The sequence below is a fragment of the Gossypium arboreum genome, chromosome 3 (assembly GCF_025698485.1).
Source record: "Gossypium arboreum isolate Shixiya-1 chromosome 3, ASM2569848v2, whole genome shotgun sequence".
In the NCBI taxonomy this organism is placed as follows: domain Eukaryota; kingdom Viridiplantae; phylum Streptophyta; class Magnoliopsida; order Malvales; family Malvaceae; genus Gossypium; species Gossypium arboreum.
The window spans coordinates 113,119,028-113,127,448 of record NC_069072.1 but is presented as its reverse complement, the minus strand read 5'-3'; positions in this window follow the sequence as shown (position 1 = coordinate 113,127,448).

Here is an 8,421-nt window from a genome sequence, read left to right as displayed (position 1 = left end):
CATGACCTACAACAAAAGGGTAGTCCTATACATGCCATTTCAAAGTTCAACCAAAAATATACCAAAAGGAGCTTTGATAGTGTGGGCGACTTCGACTTCAAAAATCCTGAGTCCGATAGTTGAAGAACCAAAATCTATAAAACAGAGAATCAAAGAAACGGAGTAAGCATTTAATGCTTAGTAAGTTTGAGTCATGAATTTAGACACAACCAAAGTATAGCATTCATGTAGCTAAACAGATAATTTCATATGCACAAATTCTCAATATCATACTTACTTCACATTACCAACCCTTATATTCATGCACAAAGATCAACTTAGCTAAAGGCGGTAGCTCATTTATCAACCGAGCGAATACTTATTTGTAAGGCGCGACTAATTCAAAGCACATACTGAAACATACCTCATTGTTGGGATTTCACAAACGTATTAACTGAAATTTTACAGCAAGATCATTCATTCCCGAATCACGTACCTTGAGTTTAACCGGATATAGCTACTCGTTCAAATGCCTTGGGACATAGCCCGGTTATAGTAACTCGCACAAATGCCTTCGGACTTAACCGGATTTAATAACTCGCACCATGCCTTCGGGCTTAGCCCGGAATTAGTAACTCGCACAAATGCCTTCGGATCTTAGTCCGGATTTAGTCACTTAGCACAAAGCCTTCGGGACTTAGCCCGGACATCATTCGAATAACCATGCATATTTATCAATAAATCATGACACATTCGTATTTCATTTTCGTTAGCAAAACTCTAACACGAGGCACTTATCACACTTGCAATTTCGGCTCAATAGCCACACACAAAGAGCATGATTTTGATTTGCTTAAAACGTGATCTAATCAAATCATAATCTAAGTTCCATTACTCGAAAACTTACCTCGGATGTTGTCGAACGCCTTCAACGGCTATTCGATCACTTTTTCCTTTCCCTTATCCAACTGTGGTCCTCTAAGCTCTTGAGCTAATTCAAACAAATTTAACGTATTAAAGTCTCATTTTGCTAGCTTATGGCCGAATATGACAAGGAGTTTGATAGGTCATATGGCCACCTTTTAGCTCAAATACACAATGATCATACGCATTTTTAATCACATCAAGCAATTTAATACAATTCATTCGAACATCAAAAGAGAAGCTCAAGGTACTTAGCCCATATATACATTAGACATTAGAGTCACATATATACGAAATCACGAATCGAATTCAACATACTAGCTAATATTTCCCCTTAGCCGAATTTTCTAAGTCAAGCTAAAGCCATCAATAGGCTACCTATGGTCGAACATACACATCAACTCATGCACTCATTCATGTGGCCGAACATACGCATCTATGCTAAGGCCGATTGCAACACTTAATACATTCTACAAATATGGTCACTTGTATTGACTAAACACCATTTGTTTCAAGTTCAAAACTTGGCTAATACACATATATACACTATTAAAGCATCCTCTCCTTTCCATTAATTCAACACATGCATTACCCATAATATACAAAATTATATTCGCCTTAGCACACAACTTGCTAGCCGATTCTTCTCCATCTAGCAACTAATGCACATACTGAGCTCATTTGTTAGACTCTACTTCATCTAACAACAACCTTAATTCTCTTCTATTTCCTACCATGGCCGAATGCTCAAGATACCTCAATATCAAAACTTTTCACTTGGGTTGCTTAAAGAGCTTGGTGATGAGTTCAAATTTATCTAACACCTCAAGCAACATAACACATCCCTTAATCTAGTGAACCACCATAACATCAAACACCAACCAAGAAAACAACACCCATGGCCGAGTATCATCTTCATCACATAGCAAGATTTAGACCATGGGCTAGGTAGAACTCAAGCTAACAACTAAAACATGCATGCATCTCATGGACAACATCAAACATACCTTAGTCTAGCAAATCACCATAGCCGATTTTCTCAAGCTCCTCCCTTCCTTTCTTTCCTCTATTCGCCAAGGATGAACCAAAGGATGAACACTTGTTTTTTTTGTTTTCTCTCCTTCAACTCACGGCAATGGGGAAAGGATGAGACCATTTTTTTCATCACTCCTCCCTTTCATTATTCAATTACCATGCTCATTATTTTATTTTTCCTTACATAATGCATTAAGCCAACATGTCTATGACATGTTTCTTTTTAGCCATAACACCTTGTCCACCCATGCTCATGGCCGGCCACTACATATTAGGGGGAAAATTGACATGCAAGTCCTCCCTTTTGATTACATGCACTATTAGATCCTTGTAGATTAGCCTATCACATTTCAAAAGTGTCACACAAGTCCTTTTGACTAAATTCACATGCAATTTACTAAATCGAAGCTTAAAATTTTCGCACATTCATATTCACATATTTTAGACCATAAATATCACATTCAAATAATTTGGTGACTCGGTTTAGCGGTCCCGAAACCGCTTCCGATCGGGGTCACTTTACTGGTGTCACAACTCTCCCCACTTAAGAAATTTTCGTCCCGAAAATCTTACCGGTAAATAGGTTTGAGTATCGCTCTTTCATAGAGTTCTCGGGTTCCCAAGTAGCTTCTTCGATTCCATGTTTGAGCCATAACACTTTTACTAACGGAACCCTTTTGTTTCGCAACTCCTTCACTTCACGAGCTAGGATGCGAATCGGTTCTTCTTCATAACTCATATCGGGTTGAATTTCAACCTCTGATGGATTAATCACGTGTGACGGATCGGATCTATAACGTCGAAGCATCGAAACATGAAAGACGTCGTGAATCCTTTCAAGTTCAGGGGGCAAAATCAATCTATACGCAACTGGACCGACTCGTTCAGATATCTCATATGGCCCGATGAACCTCGGACTCAGTTTGCCCTTACGGCCAAATCTGAGTATCTTTTTCCAAGGTGAGACCTTAAGAAACACTTTGTCTCCCACCTGATACTCAATATCTCTTCGTTTTAAATCCGCATACGACTTTTGACGATCTGATGCTGCCTTCAGACTTTCACGAATTATTCTTACTTTCTGTTCAGCATCTTTAATCAAATCCACTCCGAAAATTTTACTCTCACCGAGCTCGGTCCAAAACAATGGCGTACGGCATTTACGCCCGTACAAAGCCTCGTAAGGTGCCATCTTAATACTTGATTGAAAACTATTGTTGTAAGCGAATTCAATCAAAGGTAAATACCGTTCCCATGAACCACTGAACTCGAGGATGCAACATCTCAACATATCCTCAAGTATCTCGAATTATCTGCTCGGATTGACCATCGGTTTGGGGTGAAAGGCGGTCTTGAAATGCAACTTGGTACCCAAAGCTTCTTGCAATTTCTTCCAAAATCATGAGGTGAATCTCGGATCTCTATCCGACACGATAGAAATAGGTACCCCGTGTAATCTCACAATCTGAGAAACATACAATTCAGCTAGTTTATCCATTGAAAAATCCGTGCGTACGGGGATAAAGTGAGCCGACTTAGTCAATCTATCAACAACGACCCATATCGCATCTTTCTTACTTGCCGACACTGGCAACCCAGATACAAAATCCATCGTTACTCGATCCCATTTCCATTCAGGTATCATGATCGGTTGGAGTAAACCCGTAGGCACTTGATGTTCCGCCTTCACTTGCTGACATATTAAACACTTCGAAACAAATGTCTCGTTTCATACCATACCACCAAAACTGACGTCTTAGGTCGTTGTACATTTTCGTACTCCCCGGGTGGACTGACATTCGGCTACAATGAGCTTCGTTCAGAATTATCGAAATAAGTTATGAATTTCTTGGAATACACAAATGATTTCTGAACCTCAAACAATCGTCATCATCAACTTGAAACTTTGATTCCACATTCGGAACACATTCAGCCCGTTTTGCAACCAATTCATCATCGACTTTCTGAGCCTCACGAATTTGATGATCAATAATGGTTTGGCTTTTAATTCAGCTACTAACACATTGTCGGGTAGAACAGACAAGTGTACATTCATCGCTCGTAAAGCGAACAGTGATTTACGACTTAAGGCATCTGCAACCACATTAGCCTTTCCCGGGTGATAGTCAATGACAAGCTCATAATCCTTTAACAGCTCGAGCCAACGTCTTTGTCGCAGATTTAAGTCTCTTTGAGTCATCAAATATTTGAGACTTTTGTGATCCGAATACACATGGCACTTCTCGCCAAATAAATAATGTCGCCATATTTTCAAAGCAAATACGATGGCAGCTAATTCGACATCACGAGTCGAATAATTTTTCTCATGTGGCTTTAATTGTCTCGACGCATAGGCCACAACTCGACCTTCTTGCATCAATACGCAACCTAACCCAAGTAGGGAGGCGTCACTATAGATGACAAACTCTTTGCCCGATTCGGCTGCACTAAAATTGAGCTTCATCAAATAAGTTTTCATTGATCAAAACTTTTCGACATTTTTCCGTCCATTCGAACTTAACATCTTTATGAAGTAGCTTCGTCATGGGTGTGGCTATCATCGAGAAACCTTTTACAAACCGTCGGTAGTAACCGGCAAGTCCCAAAAAGCTCCGATCCTCAGTAATATTTCTCGGAGGCTTCCAGTTAAGTATGGCTGAAATTTTGCTCGGGTCAACTCGAATACCCGTCACGGATACCACATGACCCAAGAAGATAACCTCTTAACCGAACTCACACTTATCGAACTTGGCATATAATTGCTTATCCCGTAAAATTTGCAATACTAATCTCAGGTGCTCAGCATGTTCGGTCTCATCTCTTGAATAGACCAAGATGTCGTCAATGAACACAACTACGAACCGGTCTAAATATCGTCTCAAGATCCGATTCATCAAATCCATAAATACCGCAGGGCATTAGTGAGCCCAACGGCATCACTAAGAACTCGTAGTGGCCGTATCTCGCTCGAAAGCGGTTTTGGGTATATCCGAATCTCGAATTCATGGCTGGTAATACCCGATCTCAAATCTATCTTTGAAAACGCCGAGGCTCCTTTAGTTGATCAAACAAATCATCAATGCGCGATAACGGATATTTATTATTTATCGTCACTTTATTCGGTGACGATAGTCAATGCACATCCTCATGGTTCCGTCCTTCTTTTTCACAAACAATCTTGGTGCACCCCAAGGTGAGAAACTTGGTCGGCGAAACCTCCATCCGTCAACTCTTGCAACCGAGCTTTCAATTCTTTTAACTCGGTTGGTGCCATACGATCTGACGGTTATCGAAATTGGCTTTGTCCTGTACAAGCTCAATACCAAACTCTACTTCCCGAACAGTGGTAAACCCAGTAATTCTTCGGAAAAACATCCGGTATTCACAAACCACCGCGCAGATTCGGTTTCTTTTCCAATTCCTTGTCATCAAGTACATACGCAAGGTATGCTTCGCACCCTTTCTTACATATTTCGGGCCAACATTGCGATATTACAATTGGCGGCCCTTTAAGTCCATAGACTCAACCGGATTATCTCGTTATTTTGCATCTCAAATCAATAGTCTGGCTTTTGCAATTCACAACTGCATCATGCACGGTCAACCAATCTAAAGTGAGGATAACATCAAATTCATCAAACGGCAACAGCATCAAGTCCGCCGGAAAATAGGAACCTCGAAGTACTAGGGGACATTTCTTACACACTTTGTTGACAAGCACGTAATGACCCAAGAGATTTGACACTCGGATTACGAATTCAGTAGACTCAATAGGTAAAGTCTTACTGGATGCTAAGGTTTCGCATATATAAGAATGAGTAGAACCAGGGTCAATCAAAGCAATCACATTAGTATCAAAGAGAGTAAAAGTACCGGTAATAACATCTGGTGAGGAAGCATCCTCTCGTGCACGTATTGCATAAGCCCTAGCAGGAGCACGAGCCTCAGATCTGGTCGCAGCATCTCTAGATCCTCTCTGACCACCACTAGCATTTCCCGTATTTCTAGATGGTCTACCCCGAGCAGTGGTAGCACCCGGTTTCCCACTCTGATTTGTATTCTGTTCAGACCACCTCGGGCAATCTTTGATAAAGTGGTCGGCTGATCCGCACTTGTAACAGGAGCGGTCATGGAACCTACAACTCCCCGAATGCCATTTACCACAATACTGGCATTCCGCTCTGTCTCGACGGTCATTTCCAACACTGGCGATAGAAGTGACTCGTGTGCTCACAGGGGGTCGATCGCGATCTCGTCTAGAAAGGCCCGTAGTGTCTCTAGATCGGCCTAAGCCATCTCTAAATTTCTTCGATGACTGTGGGAAAGGCTTCCCCGAAGACCTCTTACGAAACTCCCTTGCTCCCATATAAGCTTTTCTTTTCTCCATACTGAGCTCCTCGACTTTGCAAGCTTGCTCAACAAGTACCATAAATTCTCGGATTTCCAAGATGCCAACATATAGCTTTATATCATCATTTAGTCCATCCTCGAAACGTTTACACATTACAGCTTCTAAGGAAATACATTATCGTGCATACCGGCTAAGCCTCACAAATTTCCGTTCATAGTCGGTAACCGACATGGAACCTTGTTTGAGTTCAAGAAATTCCTTCCGTTTTTGGTCAATGAATCTTTGACTGATATACTTCTTTCGAAACTCAGTTTGGAAGAACTCCCAAGTTACTTGCTCTCTGGGCATGACAGAAGTCAACGTGTTCCACCAATAGTAGGCAGAATCACGTAGCAAGGAGATAGTACACTTTAGGCACTCATCGGGTGTGCAAGATAGTTCATCTAGTACCCGGATAGTGTTGTCCAACCAAAATTCAGCTTGCTCGGCATCATCGCTATCCGTAGCCTTAAATTCAGTAGCCCCGTGTTTTCAGATTCTATCAACTAGGAGCTTATTTGACCTTATTTGGTCAGTTACCAGAGGCATTGTAGGTGCAGGGGTGGTATTTGTCGGGAATGGAGGTTGTGGAACAGCCGTATTAGTTCGAATGTATTGGTTGAACCGATCATTCATCACGCTACAAAAAGCTTGCCTAGCCTCATCATTCGGATTGCTAGCAATAGGTTGAGAGTCCGCTGGCGCTGTCCCTTGTGCAGGAGCAGGCACTACACTCTCAAGATCATCAGCTACCGCTCGGTCGGGATCGGGATCCATTACTATAAATAAACATATTTGCAAATGTCAGAAATCACCACACTATCAAATAATCACATAAAATGGCATGTATAGCTAAACCCAAGCATTACGGTAGTCCTAGAATCGACTAAACCGTAGCTCGATACCAATAAAACTGTAACACCCGTGCAGAGACCGCTGCGGAGTAGGACACGAGGGTTAACGGCTTAATCCACTTACTTGCAGTTCATTTTAAAATTTCCAGACAGTGGCTAACTGTGTCACTGTCACCTTAAAAATTATATCTTGAGTTCCACAACTCGAAAATCAGTTTCGTGATTTTTCCATGAAATTAGACTCATATATGCATCTACAAATTTTTTTCTAGAATTTTTTGTTGGGCCAATTAGTACAGTTTATTGGTTAAAGTCCCCCATGTTACAGGGATCGACTACACTGACCTTTGTGCATTACGACTTGGATATCTCCCAGTACAGGGATCCAATACTGATGTTGTTTGTTTCTACAGAAACTAGACTCGAAAAGGAAACTGTACATATATGGCATGACTTCTAATTATCTCTGGTAAATTTATAATGAATTTCCAAAGTCAGAACAGGGACTCCAGAAATCGTTCTGGCCCTGTCTCACGAAAACTTAAATATATCTTAACATACTGTTCATATGATCGTTTCGTTATTTTCCTATGAAAATAGACTCGTCAAGGTTCGTTTACATAATTTATTCACTATTTAATTCCATTCCTACTATTGTTAGTGATTTTATACATCTACATCACTGCAGCTGTCAGCATCTGTCTTTAAGGTAGGCTTTACCTATTTCATAGTTTCCATGATTCAACTAGCCCTTTAACATAAATAGCACAAAATATGATCATGATTAACCATCCCAATGGCTAATCGTTTCCAAACAGTTCCATGCCTCTTAATGAACAACATACAATGATTATAATACCATGCCCAAAGTATACTTAAGTCATTTTCGCACGGCTATCCAAATTTACACAAAACCGAAAGGTACATGACCTACAACAAAAGGGTAGTCCTATACATGCCTTTTCACAGTTCAACCAAAAATATACCAAAAGGAGCTTTGATAGTGTGGGCGACTTCGACTTCAAAAATCCCGAGTCCGATAGTTGAAGAACCAAAATCTATAAAACAGAGAATCAAAGAAACGGAGTAAGCATTTAATGCTTAGTAAGTTTGAGTCATGAATTTAGACACAACCAAAGTATAGCATTCATGTAGCTAAACAGATAATTTCATATGCACAAATTCTCAATATCATACTTACTTCACATTACCAACCCTTATATTCATACACAAAGATCA